At 48.4% G+C, this 14,970-nt stretch overlaps 1 protein-coding gene across 1 annotated transcript in view; it reads right to left on the bottom strand.

Moving 5' to 3' along the window:
* TTLL11 (tubulin tyrosine ligase like 11) overlaps positions 1-14,970 on the bottom strand; it is a gene marked incomplete at its 5' end in the record, with an annotated part of 308,449 nt that overhangs the window by 53,748 nt on the left and 239,731 nt on the right.

The raw sequence follows: 14,970 nt of genomic DNA, 5'->3' as shown, positions 1-14,970 counted from the left end.
AAGATCATAGTGTCGTGATTTCTTAGTCTAGATATTTTATTCTAAAGTTATTCAGATATTCAAGAAAAGGAGCAGCTACTAGCTCTCAAATAGCCCCTCTAGCCCAGAATACTCTTCTCTACTCCAGACCATATTGTAACTTCCCTTCACCCCGAATCTGCATTCCCCATCTCCTTGAATGTCACCACCATCTGCCAGTCACCCAAGCATGAAAACTCAGAATCAATGCCAACTCCTCCTCTCCCTCTGCCTCCACAGCCACTTCTGCCTCCTTAGTCCTGGGCCCTCCTCCTGCTCTGTCCCTGCCTGGGCCTGGCCTGTAGCAATGGGTCCCTGCCTCCTGCTTTGCTCATCCATAAATCTGTCCTCTGCACCGGAACCTGAGTCCCTCCTTTCAAAGCATACCCGGTTGGGTCACTTACTTCCTGAATCTCTTCAGGGGGCCCCTCTCCTCCCCACCACCTCTACTTCTCATTCTGGGACCCAAGGTCTCAAGGCCAGGCCAGGCAGAAGGCAGACCCTGAGCAGCACAAAGGAAAACTTCTTTTAAAGTTCAACACTGTGTAGGGTTCTGGGGAAATAAATCCCCTCTTCCCCCCCAAAACAGGAGAGGCTCTATTCATCCAAATGTTCCCACGGGGGTGTCATTTTCCTTCAGTTAAAATGGTTTTGTCATCATCACCTTGAACTGAAGACTGTAAATAAGTCAGGTAGTTACTTTTCTGATGAAACGAAATAACCTTGCAACATTAAGGTCACAGAAAGAAAGATGATAAAAAGGCAACAGTCTTCCTGGAAATTAGCTCTTAGATGACTGGGTAAGTGGCAATCACCGACTTCCTAAGCACTCAGTCAGCTTTTGTTAAAGGGAAAATTTGGAACTGTACACTTTGAATACACTTGATGACAATGAAGACAGCTCAGAGAACTCTTCAATCAACAGGATGGTCCCACATCGCGGTCGCATTTGCTCTTCCCCTAACTCCATGAAGTGGATGACTGTCATCATACCCTGGCTCCAGATGAGGAAACCGAGGCTCTGCTTTACCCTGGCAGAACTAGAATTATCAGTCAGTTCTAATCCATCCCCAGGGGATGGCCATGCCACAATCCCTTCTCTTTCATTTTCCTCTCGAGATTTTGGGCATACGTGCTCATGCACATGGCATGAGTTTCAAGTCACCGGGTCAGGTCAGTGACTTGAGCTATGGTTGGCCATGTGGGAGTCCAGTGTCTTAGCCACTGTGCCACCTGCTGGCCCCTGTTTTTTATTTTTAAAGAGGGATTTTAATTTTTTTAAATGATTACAGTAGTAAATCATGCTCTTGGTAGACATTTTGAGAAATGCATTTCAAATATTTTTATTTATTTCTTTTTTATTGCCAGCAGGTGTGTACACTCACCAAAGAAAGGACCGCAGCATGACCTGACCCTCGACCCTCCTTCTCCCCTCTCCCCCACTCCCCACTCTGTTGGGGCATGATCACACTGTGATCCTGTCCCTCCATTTCTCCTCCATCCCATTAGGATTTGTGGCATGTGCACACACGTGTCTGGCTTGTAATGCTGGGGATGGGATTCGAGCCATAGGCTGCCATGTGGGATCTGGCTTTCTAGACACAGCACATAACTACTGAACTTTGTGAATGACTTGATAAAGTTTGTTTTTTCAGATTTATTTATTTATTGTTATAAGGCATTTATTGTTATAAGGCACATAAGTTCACTGGAGAGAGAAGAATGCAGTGAGAAGTTACCCACCCCCTTCTGCAAAGGGGGAGAGCCATGCTGCAATTCCTTCTCCTCCATTGTCCTCTCAGGATTTTGTTCACACATGCAGTTGTCTTGCATAATTTTCAAACCTCCAGGTCCAGGACTTGAACCACGGAGTCCGCTAAGTGGGATTCAGTTGTTGGCTGAATCATACCACCTGGTGACCCAATACATGTATGTTCTTTCTTTTCTTTTTAAGAGAGATTTTTGCTATAGTGCATATGGGCTAGCCAGAGAGACAGAAAATGAGAAATCAAGCCCAGGAAGAGGGCCATACTGCAATCCCTTCTCCTCCATTCTCCTCGTGGGATTTTAGGCATGCGTGCACATGTGCCTGACGTGTTTTAAGCTGCCAGGTCCAGAACTTGAACCATGATCGACTACATGGGAGTCCAGCGACATAATCGTTATGCCATCTGTGCTGCTCCCTAATATATGTTTTAAAAGTCTATTTCTTTCTTCCGTGAGGGTAATGGAGAGATGGATATAGGCACCCTTAATAAGGTCTTCATGCCACAACCCAGCCCAGTCTAGCTAGCCAGATCACAGGCATAGACAGTGAGGTCCAGGATACTCACCCAGGACCTGTTGCATGTGGGCTCATTGGTGTTAACTACTGTGCCCTGAGAACTCTGTTAACAAGTCAAAATCATTTGTAATCCCCCAACTTGAAGATAACACTATTAACATTTTCTTCTCTCATCTATTGGGTCATTGGAAAAGTCATTCTATGTTTTTCTATGCAAAAATGCGTCATGGCTTTTCCGCCAACCCAATCTATTATGAAGTTAAGATTACATTACATACATTTTAAATCATTCTTTTTATACTTCTCATCACAAGTATCTCCCCATGGCATTAAAATGTTTTCGTGAGCACATTTCTCATACATATGTAAAATTCCGAATAACACCTGAACCGTAATGCAATGAACCATTCCTCTGCAGTTATTTAGTGTCTACGTGGCCTGTCACTTGACTAAATAGAGTGATCCGTCTCTCTCCGCAGTATAAAATGTCACAGAGACAAGTAGCTTTGGAGATCATTTTGTCCAATGATATCATTCATTTAAAAAAAAAAAACCTGTAATAAAATCCACATAACACAGAAGTCACCATTTCAACCACTTAAAAATGTACGACTCAGTGGCATCTAGTACATTCACAGTGGTGTATAACGATCACCTCTTCTAGTTCTGGAACATTTTCACAAGGATGCCGTTGTAGAGAAGAAATATAAACCCAGGCAGATAGGGACATTCGCGCCAGTGGGTCATTCAATCAGCGCATGTCCAGGGGGGTGGCCTTAGCTTGGGTTTCTCTAGTGATGGGGACCCTGCCACCTCTGGGACTTCTCGGACTGAAGAGGTTTCCCCATTGGCATGTCAGAAGGTGCCCCCATCTGCCCCCAGAGCTGTGCAGAACTGTAGTGTGTTTTCTCTTTTCCATGACAGCCTTTCACACCTGCCCGCCCCAACGGTTGCTGCATTTACTGGCGAGCTACCATCCCCCACCTGAATCCTAATTAATATTGTCCAGATGAAAAGGGCCTTCAAAGCCACAGATACCATTTTCATGGACTGGCAACTACAAATGCAGGGGGACGAGGCTTTACTTGACTGGAAAAAGGCACTAAAGATAGAGCTGATATCTAAGAGGAAATAACACAATGAGAAATGGTGTCTTTGCTGGAGATAATTCCAATTATCACACTGAGATGCAAGCCATCACAAATACTGTAAAATCCTGTTTTTACTTAATAGCATTTTAATGGAAATGTCGGGCTTATGAAACAGAAGTGACTGGTAAGGAAAATATAAATCAAGCTTACTAGTCCTTCGGGATCATTTTTTTTTTATTGAATTTGGTATATTCTTGATTCATTAGAATAGGGGAAAGAATCCCGGCATGTTTTATCCATTATTATTTTTCAAATAAAATGGAATTCTTTTTTTATTAAAACTCTTGTGAAAAACAAAAATCACCTACCTCCATTCTGACTGGAATTAAAAACTGCGGCTGTTTATCAGGGAAGTGCTCTACGAGAGGTCTCCACAAAGACCATGGATGGGCCAGCGAGTGGCCCAGTGGTTAAGGCAGGTGGATCCCACATGGCCAACTACATGGCTCAAGTCTCAGACCCGGTGACTTGAAAAACACGTCCCAAAATCCCGAGAGGAGGACTGCAATGCAGCCATTCCCCTTGGGGGTTGATTTCTCACTTTCTCTCCCCCCACCCCTAATGCTCTGATGAGCATGTGCACTCTATAGCAAAAAACTGGGGGAAAATAAAAGGTCGTGGAAAATGTGCATTATGAAGAACTTGCTAGAGATGTTCTCGGGTCCCATCCCAGACCTACTGGTGCAGAAGCCGGGTGAGCAGGCCAGCCGTCCGTTCCAACAAGCCCAGTGGTGATTTTGATCCCGACCCAAGTCTAGGGGTCACTGGTCTGTGGGGAAGATGGGGGTCTACACTAGGTGTCTCAGAGCTGGGGAGCTGACACAGGAGACACTTTGCATGCAAAGATTTGGTAACTACTGCTTGAACTTGGGGGACAAAAAGGGAGAGAACGCCCAGGAGCACGTTGCTGGCCAGTCCATGGCTTGGTAGGACAGCCTGCTGGGCAGAGGCACTGCATGGCGACAGCGGGCCCCTTCCCCTGCTGCGTGGCCAAGACACTTTCTTTCAGTCACTGGGATTTCAGATGTGCATGTATCACGTTGGATTCCTGAAGAAAATGCTAACTGTGCACCAAGGAAGCCCCTTAAATTAGCAGCTGCTTTAAAGAGTTGGATGAAGTTGCTAAAAATAAACATAACTACCAGGTAGCCCCAGCTCTGTCACTTGTCAGATCTCTGCCACCACAGAGGCCCCATTTGCTCCATGGGTGATACTATTCAAACGGGGGAGGGACCATTGTCTGACACTCAAGTCCCCATAAGACCTAGACCCATGCTGGGTCTTGTTGCACCTGTTCCCCTTCCTGCAGCCAGTCTCGTTTCCCTTGGATGCTTGATTGGCCAATTGACAGTTACTTGATCACTTTCTTCTTCAGCATAATATATTATTATTATTACTATTATTATTATTATTGCTATAGGGCACGTGCACTATCCAGAGAGAGACAGAGTGATAGAAAATGAGAAATCACTCCCCCGGGGGAGACCACACCGCTGTTCCTTCTCCTCCATTCTCCTCTCTGGATTTTGAGGACACATGCACGCACACCTGGCAAAAGTCCTTTTTAAAAAAGATTTATTTATTTAATTCTTCTTCTTCGATATGACCAGAGAGACAGAGAGAGAGAGAGAGAGTGAGAAAGCAAGTTGCCAGGTTCAGGACTTGAACCACCATCAGGAGTCCAGCACCTTGACCACCATGCCACTCGCTGGCCCCATGTGTCTTAAGCCGCCAGCTCTAAGCCTTGAACCATGACTGAGTACATGAGAGTGCAGCGATATAACCATTATGCCTTCTGCTAGTCTCTAAGCACAAAATATTATTACATCAGTAGCAATAAAACACAGTGGTCATGGCATTGGCAGCACTTGTTCTGTGCCAAGAAGTGCGATTAAAAACAAAATTAATCTTGATGCGTCCTAGGAAATGAGTGCTATTATCCCCATTTTAGAGATGAGGAGACCAAGGCACAAGAATACAAAGTAATACTTTAGATCCAGGATGGAAATCCATGCTGGAGTTTAGAGTCCTTGTTTCTAACTGTTGCCTTCTGTGACTCCACATGTGACAGCAGGGAGCTGCCAGACCCCGAGTGCCCTAAGAGTCAGGCAGGTTATTTTTATTTATTTAATTTTTGTTTTGGAGAGGTTTTCGCTATAGGGTGCGTGTGCTCGCCAGACAAACAGAGAAAGACAGAGAGACAGAGAGACAGAAAGCCAGAAATCACCCCCCAGGGGGGATGATCACGCCGTAATCTCTTCTCCTCCATTCTCCTCTCAGGATCTTGGGCACGCACACACATGCGCCTGGTGTGAGTTTTAAGCCATCGGGTCCGGGACGCGAACCGCGGTCGACTACGTGGGAGTCCAGCGACATAGCCATTATACTAACTGCTGGTTCCCCAGGCAGGTTATTTTACCATATTACTTGGCCCTGCAATGATCCTGCAATTAGGGATTATAAGTGGCCCCATTTTACTGATGAGAAAAATGAGCTTCAGAGAGGTTAACCTACTCTCCAAAGGTCGCTCAGCTATTAAATTTGAACCCAGATATGTTTGAATTCAAAACCCACGCACGTTTTACCCCATCAAGCTCGATATGGTTATGCAATTTCTCTGAACTCATTTTCCCCTCCCTTACAAGGGAGAGCAGGCTCTTAGTTTACCTACGGATATGACGTTTAAGAGGGAGAGTGAACGAGAGCTCACCCAGCCTGAGCCTAGCCCCAAATGGCTGCATTGTTCAGGATCAAATCCACAGCCTTCCTGTAAAGCACCAAGATGACTCTGTTTGTGGGGGCTTGTAACTGACCTCCAAGTGTCTTCCTGGGAGGGACCCGTCTCATCTGGATGAGGATGTTCTGATCTGCTTGCCAAACAAGTCAATCTGTTCCTTTTCAGAGCTGGGCTCCCATGAATCACTGATGCATAATGTTGGCCGAATGTGCAAATTAACGAAGGACCCCATGGCACCAGCAGCAGACTGGGTCTCTGTCCCTGCTCGGGGATGAATTCCCAGAGGCGCTGCCAGGCCAGGCGAGGAATTAACAAAAGGACAAACACGAGGACTGACTCGAATGCCCTGGCTCCTACAGACCCAGAACTCATGCTAATTTAGAGCTAGAAAGGCCTTCAGGGGTCACTGAGCCCAGCCCTCTCATTTCACGGATGAAGGAACTGACAGCTCATTTTACAAAGACCTCCCAATATGCTCCTTTCCAGCAGGGCTCTCTTGGTCCATGTCCCTGAGCGCACAGCCAGTGTCCTAGCCTCATCCCTCTCTCTCACTGTGGCTTGCGGTGCAGCCAGGGCCAGGGAAACCTCGTGTACACACAGCAGGGAGCTGCTGCCGGTCAGCCCTTCTCACTGGGGCGTGGGCCTGGTGGGCCAGTGGTTGGGGTCCTAGCCCTTCCAGTCACAAGCCGCATGACCTCAGGCAAGGTATCGAACCTCCCTCTGTAAGATGGGAGGGATGATGGTGCTTGACCCGCAAGACGGATCACAAAGAAGGTGCTCCATACTTGGCACAGCACTTCGGGGCCTGCCTGCCACTTCCATTACGATCACCGGCATCTCTGTCTCACCAGGTCATCATCTGAAAGCGCCATGTGGTCCCAGCCCTGGGTGGGAAAGGTAGGCTGTCACCTCTGGAACTCAGGAGAATACAGAGTCTCTGGCCCATCGTCCACCCCAGGTGACCTGACACTAGATTGTCCTGCTGCCCCTTCATTGCTTCTTCACAGGGGACTCTTTTTTTTTTTTTTTAGGGAAATTATTTTGCTATAAGGCATGTGTGCTCACTGAAGAGATAGAGACAGAGAGACAGAAAGCAAGAAATCAGCCCCCCCTACACACTGGGGGGGAGATGACCACGCCTCAATTCCTTCTCCTCCATTCTCTTCTCGGGATCTTGGGCATGCACGCACACGCGCCTGGCATGAGTCCAACACGAGTTTTAAGCCACTAAGTCCAGGACTTGAACTGTGGTTGGCTACGTGGGAGTCTAGCAACATAACCATTATGCCATCTGCTGGTTCCATAGTGCACTCTTACTCCAGGCTGACAATGCCAGGCTATGCCTGTCCTCTTGTCCCAAACCAAACAAATGTGCCTCATTAAAAAAAAAAAAAAAAAAAAATTTATTTATAAAAAGAGAGACAAGTACCTCCAGCAGGGCCATCATGAGGCAATCCACCCCCAGTCTCAGCTGGCCTGGATGACAGGCATGCCCACGTGCACCCTGCATGTTCAGAGAGGTCACGGATGCAAACCCAGCACCTCTTCCACATGGGTTCCATCGCATCGCCACCTGGCCCTGTGTGTCTCGTTGTCTTAGGCCTCGCCAGGTAACTGCCCCTCAGGTGCACCGTATTCTCTGTTGAGGATTACCAGTGTCATAGAATAATGCACCAAGAGACATCTTTGCTGCTTCTGAAAAAGTTAAACTTTGGAGTTAGAAGAGGCAGCAGAGATGGTCTTGTTTCATCTTCCTTTTTGAAACATTTAGAGACATTTTGGCCGAGTCCCTTGCTTGAGGTGAGGCATCAAAGCGGGGGTGGTGGCAAAGGCAGGTCTGTTCTGACTTCCTGTCCAGAGTCTCTAAAATAAAACCAGAAAGAAGAAAAACCACACACCGACATTGAGCTTAAAAGCTTCAGCCCCCTTGGCAGGAAGGGAGGCGAAACTCTTGCCCAAAAGGCGTCAGAGTCTCCCTTTAAACCCACTGAGCAGCTGCCTGCTGTCTATGGGGATGATCTGACTGGCACTTAGCTTTTCACTGGAACCCAGAGGAAGAGTTTCCACCTTGCAAATCCTGCCTGTGCCACTGCCCAAGGGTCACTGGGCAAGGTCCCCACTCTCACCTGCCTCATCTTTCACATCCCATGGCCCTGTGCACTTGAAGGGCTGGCTGGGGGTAACACAGCAGTAAAATGTGAGGCCGTGCTGGTCTGGCCCACACGGGAGGCTTCTTGGTTCACATCCAGAGACCTCCCTGAGGACACTGGGCACATGTATCCCCCTGGCTGTGGCTGGGACTGGGGGTGGATTGAGGTGCTAAGACCCTGTTGGGGTTGCTGTCTCTATGTCTCTCTCACCCATGGAAGAAATAAATAAACAAACTAAAGAAAAATGACCCACTTAAAAATATTTATCCTTCAAATCTTACATTTAAAAAAATTACTTATTTAGTTTTATTTATTCATTCATTTTTAGTTTGATCAGAGAGAGACACAGAGAGAGAAAGAGGGAAAGTGAGAAAGCAAACCTCCAGGTCTGGAACTTGAACCGTGGTCAGCCATGTAAGTGTGTCCAGCACCTTAACCACCACGCCACCTGCTGGTCCCCAAATCTTAGATTTTATATCACCTTTTTCAAAACACTTTCCACAGCTTTTGGAATAGAGTCAACCATCCCTGTGTTTGTACCCGTCCTGACTTTCATCATGGAGAAATTTACTGAGGACTTTATCTGTGTCCTACATAAAACCAAGCGTGCAGCATACGCTATTTTTTTCTTCACAGTAGTTATCGCGTTCATATTTAATGACTGTGTGTGTAACTGTCTGTTGAATACCTGTTTCCTTCTCTAGACGGCAAGTTCTTAAAGGGCAGGCACCAGCAGGCATCACTATTGCCAGGATTTTTTTTTTTTTTTCTACAGGGCGCATGTGCTCGCCAGAAAGACAGAAAGAAACAGAAAGTGAGAAATCACCCCCTGGGCGGGGGGGAGAGGGTGGACACGCCACAATCCCTCCTCCTCCATTCTCCTCTCAGGATCTTGTGCACACATGCACACGCGCCTGGTGTGAGTTTAAGCTGCCGGGTCCGGGACTCGAACCGTGGTTGACTACATGGGAGTCCAGTGACATAGCAACTATGCTAACTGCTGGTCCCATCTGCTTCTTTATCAGTAGCCCTGACAAGTTCGTGACTCAGAGTAGGCCCTCAAAATATCTGCCGATGAATACGGTCACTGCCTCAGTGAATGCTTCCAATGATCCTACTAGACAGTACCTTGATGGATACTAACAGTACTCACTGGCGTTGATACCTGAGGATGCTGAAGCTTAGGGGGTTAAGGCAGTTGCCTATGCGATAAGGCCAGGATCAGAACTTGGGGGAGGCCATACCCTAAGTATCTGCACCACTACACTCCTCTATTTCTGGTTGCCAGGATGGATCTTCCTTCCTCTTCATCTCTCTCAGTTGCCAGGAAGAGCCTGTCTACGCTCAGAGACAATGAAGATCTCCTAGTGGCAGCAGGAGGACACTGTCTGTGTGACAATTGTAATCAGTGGTTGTATTAGCCTCTGTTTTACCACCTCCAAAATTAGCAGGAAAGGCCAACTTGAGCTTCCATTGTTGAGCTCCGCTAATGAAGGGATCCTTTTAATTACATACTCAGCACTGATTTGCAACACAAAGCATTTTAGTGTTTAAACACAGTTCTGCACCAAAGTATAGGCTGTGTGAATACAGACGATAAGTGGGGGAGAAGCGTGTGGAGAAGTTATTCTTTGCCTAGACTGTAATTTCTTCTTGGCACCCAGTTTCATCCAAAGCCAGTTCATTTTCTATGGTGATCTTAAATCTCCCTTGCCTGCTGTGCACTCAAAGAATCCTTATTTAGTAATTCTGTAGGCATATCCCAGGCATATCCCATATCCTTCCCCCAGCCCCCCCCCCTCCCCCCCGATCTGGATGAAATCTGCTCTCTTGGTTAATTTCACTCATCACTGACTGATTTGCCTTGAGAGTTCTCCCGCCCGCGGTACTAGCACATTGGTGCACCTGCAGCCCAGGTGTGGGACACAAAACCATTTTAACTCCACAGTGTCCTGGGGGTTCATGGTATTTGCATCCCACGTTCCAAAGCGATTGCATGTGTGCCATTCTTGCACTAATGTGAGTGAGGCCTTCTGAAATGATCCCACAGACCTGTCTCAGGCAAGGATGTCCAACTTTGCATCTGTTTTGGCGGGGGCCCCGGTGTGTGTGGGGGTAACTCCTACTAAGCCCCTCCTGTGGGTCAGCAACTCCACACCTTCATTCTTGCCCTTATCCACCCATGGCCATGGCTCCCACATGCTTTGGCAGGGAGGTTTCTGTGTCTGGGATGCCCGCATCCTGTTCACCTCTTCCCCGACAGCCAGGTCAAACTCTGGCCCTTCCTTCAAAGCTCACTTTAGATGCCAGCCTGCTTATTCATAATTGCCACATAGAGACCTTCACCTGGAGAACCTGATACTCTCCAGAGCCAAACCAGGTGGGAATCCTGGCCCTGGCCCAAACCAGCTGGGAACCTTGGACAAGTCCCCAGTCTGCTTCTGCCTTGGTGTCTCTCTCTACATGCCCGTGTGACAGCACTGTGGTGGGAATCGAACGGGTGAACACATACAGAGCATGTAGGAGCCCACCTGTTCTGCTGTAAGCATTTGGTGTCTATGCAGCAAGCGTTCCATAAGTTGTTGTTTAGCAAACAAAACTAAGCTCAAGATAAATTAAGTCCCCAAGGCCTCAGCCCCCTATCAGGTATGATCTAGAAACCAGGGTCTATCTGACTCTTAAGACCTTGTTTTCTCTTTTTTAGAAAGATTTTTGCTATAGGGCGTGTGTGTTCACTGGTGAGACAGAGAGACAAAAAGTGAGAAATCACCCCCCCAAGGGGGGTGGCAACACTGCAATCCCTTCTCCTCCATCCTCCTTTTGGGATTTTGGGCACGCACGCACATGTGCCTGGCATGAGTTTTTTAAGCCATCGGGTCCAGGATTTGAACTATAGTTGGCTGACTACACAGGAATCCAGTCATGTAACCATTATGCCGTCTGCTGGTCCCAAGATCTTGTTCTTTCCAGGCTTCCAGGGAGGTGAGTTGAGGGAATTCCATGCTCCTTGGCCTGGGAGACACCATTCAGAGTCCTGGCCACTGGGGTGTGTCCTAGAGAGTCATTCTGGGTGTCTCATGCTCCCCGACCTCAGTATGGGCACACTGGCTCCTGCTGGCCCTGCTCCAAGCACACTGTTCTCCCAGAGTGCCAGGGGTGTCTCCTGGTTACCACTGACCTTCATCTTTCTCCAGTTGAGCTTCTCCATGGCATGCCATGCAGCGGACCAGGCTCTCCCGGAACTCCCATTCCTAACTTGCGTGCCATGCAGGCTCCTGGTGTTTCTCCATCCTGTTTTTCCTTCTTTGGAGGCCGTTAGCACTAAGTGGTCTTGTAAGCCTCAGTCCTTGGCTGGTCTCCTGCCCTACATGTTCTACAAAGCCCTGAGTGATTCACTCACATGCAGCCATGGCTCCCAGATCCCACCTGTGCCCAGGAGCTTGGGCAGATCTGTGTCTGGGAGGCCTGTGTCTTCTCAATCCTTCAGCCACAGCCAGGTCCAAATCCCGTTTATCCCTCTGAGCTCACTTTCCATGCCAGCTCATCAGCCTTGCCTGATCCCTCCTACACAGAAACCCTCTCTTCTTGGTCTCCACGGCCCCACATTGTAGACCTTATCATTCTCTCAACTTTGTATTGTGGCCATCAGTACGGGCCTTCTTTCTCCTGACAGATGTGAGTTTGCCAGAAATAGGACCCATTTTTGCCACCCTTGCGGTGCTCTGTATCTAACAGGTGCTGCAGAAAAGACGAGCTGATAAATGGCCGTGTAAGGGAAGCATTCTTCAAGACAAATCATATGAAGAATTTGGGCTCATTTTGCCTGAAGGCAAGAAAACGGGCAGGGCACCCTCAGGGTGTCATTTGCAGTTTAAGGTTCTATGAAGCCATCTTTAGGGTAATAATACAGTATTAATTTATGGCCAGGAATGCTAGGCCTTAGGCAAATCGGCCTGTCTGTTTCTCCTGGTGGTAATGGAGGTGGACAAGGGGACCTAGCCTACAGAGGACCGGGGAACTCAGTGTTGTGACCCTCACAAAGGCGGGCATCCTGCTGGAACAGAGTGCAGAAGAAATGGTAGTTGCCGTCACTCATTCCACACGCTCTGCCATCGGGAGCCTGGGTCAGTTCAAGCCCAGCCTCTTCCAGGAGGATGTCACTGCCTCCTCATTCTTGTCGTCCAAGAACTTTGACACTAACAAAATTAGATTTTAAAAAATTGGGCTAATAAATTAGACATGCATATTAGCAATCAGGTCCGGAGAGAAAGTCTAACTTTTTTCTTTATGCGATTTGAATTCCCATAGCATAGCATTGTTGTCAAAATCCATTAAGGTATTTAATTTCTCTTGTCATTGCCCAATTCCCCAAGCAGGCTTCTAGACAGTTTGCAGTGGTGTTTCTCACGGAAGTACTAAATGTTTAGTTATCACGGTACCGTTTTTAAATGATACCTCCCTGATGGCCCTAGAGACTTGTGAGACCGAGTGAATTCAAGTGCAAGGTTAAGGCCAGGCAGCGCAGTGGCATGAGCTGCAGGGATTGTGAATCAGGCAGGCCTGGGTTTTGCTCCAGCACTGCCACTTACCAGCTGTGTGACCTTGGGAACCGTTCAGAGCATCAGTTTCCTCATTTGCAAAGTGGTGACAATACCAAACCCACAGGGTGTTAGTGAGCACTAAGTGGAAGAGCAAATGTGAAGAACTTCGTACACCTAGAAGAACGGCGGCCATCTCTCTAGTCCTCAACACAAGACAGCTGAAACATCACAGTGATTTAAAGGTGCACGGGCTGGGGTCTGTAGGGTGATGCACCCACTAGTCATCCCTCCCTTCAGAGACAGCCTTCGGGAGTGTGCTGGCTTCCAGTGACACAGCGGCCTGACCTCCTGTGTCCTGGCACTTTCCTTTCCACAGTAGCCTCTCCCAACACCCATTCGAATAAAGGAATATCCCCGCTTGACCAAGTCACCTGGTGAGAGCCAAAGGTTTCCATGCCAACAGAAACAGAGGTACCCTCACCCCAAGAAAGAAAACTAAAGAGAGGCCATCATTTCATTTCTCTCCTAACAAGCACTGAGCTCAAGTCAGCGCTCACCTCTTCCTTGGTTGCTATGGCAACACGCCTGACCTGCCCCATCCTGCCAAACACACATGCCACACGTGGGAGGGCAAGGGAGACACGTGGGAGGTGGCGGTCGGGGAGCGAGGGGCGTCGCAGCGAGAGCACATCACAGCGCTCGTGAGAGACGTGCTCTGCTCGTTCTTATCAAAGCCAGAAACCACTGGCGGAAGCACACCCCTTGCCAGGGAGTGGGGACATGCCCGTTTCTATCTGGTGATCGTGCAAAGATTTAGAGCTCCTTGTAAAGGTCAGTGCAAACCTGGAGAGTGGGCAGTTGTTACTCCCTCAGCCATGGCAGGGAGCCAGGGGCGGTTTGATTCCTGGCTCTTCTGTCGTGCTCAGCATTTGGGGAGCTGCGGCCTCTCACCACGGCTCAGGGCTCTGTCCACGGAGCGAGTTCCCACCCCTGGCCTGGTGCGGCCTGATTAACTGTTTAGGAAGATAAAAACATCATGCCCACTTGGCGGGCAGTAAAGTTGAGTGCTGTGGTCACGGCCCAACGAGACTCACTTCGTTTTTCTCTTTTCTAGTTCTTTCTCTGCCCCCAAAGGCTTCACCTGCAATTACATTTGAATTCGCTCAAACTGGTTCAAATCTTTCCCTCACTCTTAGGCTTCAAGCAGTTTTGAAAAGTCACCTTCTAGGTTCCACGCCTGCCAGACAAATCCACGCAGATGTCCCACTTGCGTCTCAGTGAGTCCAGCATTCCAAAGCGAATGCAATTTGTCCCCCTGAAGCTGCCGCTTGCTGTTTCTGGGTTGTTACTGGCAACGTTGTCCTTTCAGTGAGCCAAGCACAAAACCCTGGAGTCAGCGTTGGCTTTTCCCTCGGCCTCACCCTGGTTTCTGGGGACTGGTGCAAAGAACCCTGCTGTTCTTTTTCCAGTCAGAGGCTCTGAGAGAATATTCTAGAGCATCCTAGCAGGAGGAAAGCAGTGGGCAAGGGGGGTTAACCGCAAAGGCCGAGGGGCTAGGACGCCTGAACTGTTGCTGCTCGCTGCCAGTGTGCTACGTACATTCTTACTTGATCCTCACCATGACCTTCTGAGGTTATTATTATTATTAATATGGCTTTACTTTCCATGTGAGACAGTTTCGCTGTGAGACTCAAGAGGAGCAACATAATTGGCTCAAGGGCATCCGGCTTAGAAGTGGTGAAGACAGATTATGGATCTGGGTCAGCTTGACTCAAGAGTTCTGGCTCATAACCAACTCACAAAGCTCCTTCTCCCCGAGTCGGAGTTTCCCGGGAACGGACAGTCATACCGCGTTGGCATCTCGGTGCAGGCACCAGGGCTGCCTCGCGGTATCTGATGAGCTGCTGCTGATGGAAGGTCCGTGGAGCCCAAGCTCAGAGCCAATCCGCGTTCTGTTCCCCACCAAAAGCTTTTCTCCCAACGTGATCATGAGGAAACAACTAGACAAGAGTTTCAGGGCTGGAAGGGGATGGAAAGTGGTTCCCCCAAAACATGTCAAAGTCTTAACCCCAATATCTGTGAGTGAGAC

This window comes from Tupaia chinensis, unplaced genomic scaffold (genome assembly GCF_000334495.1).
Source record: "Tupaia chinensis unplaced genomic scaffold, TupChi_1.0 Scaffold000289_1, whole genome shotgun sequence".
Taxonomy (NCBI): domain Eukaryota; kingdom Metazoa; phylum Chordata; class Mammalia; order Scandentia; family Tupaiidae; genus Tupaia; species Tupaia belangeri.
The sequence above is the reverse complement of the archived record's forward strand: the minus strand, read 5'-3'. Positions and strand labels throughout refer to the sequence as shown.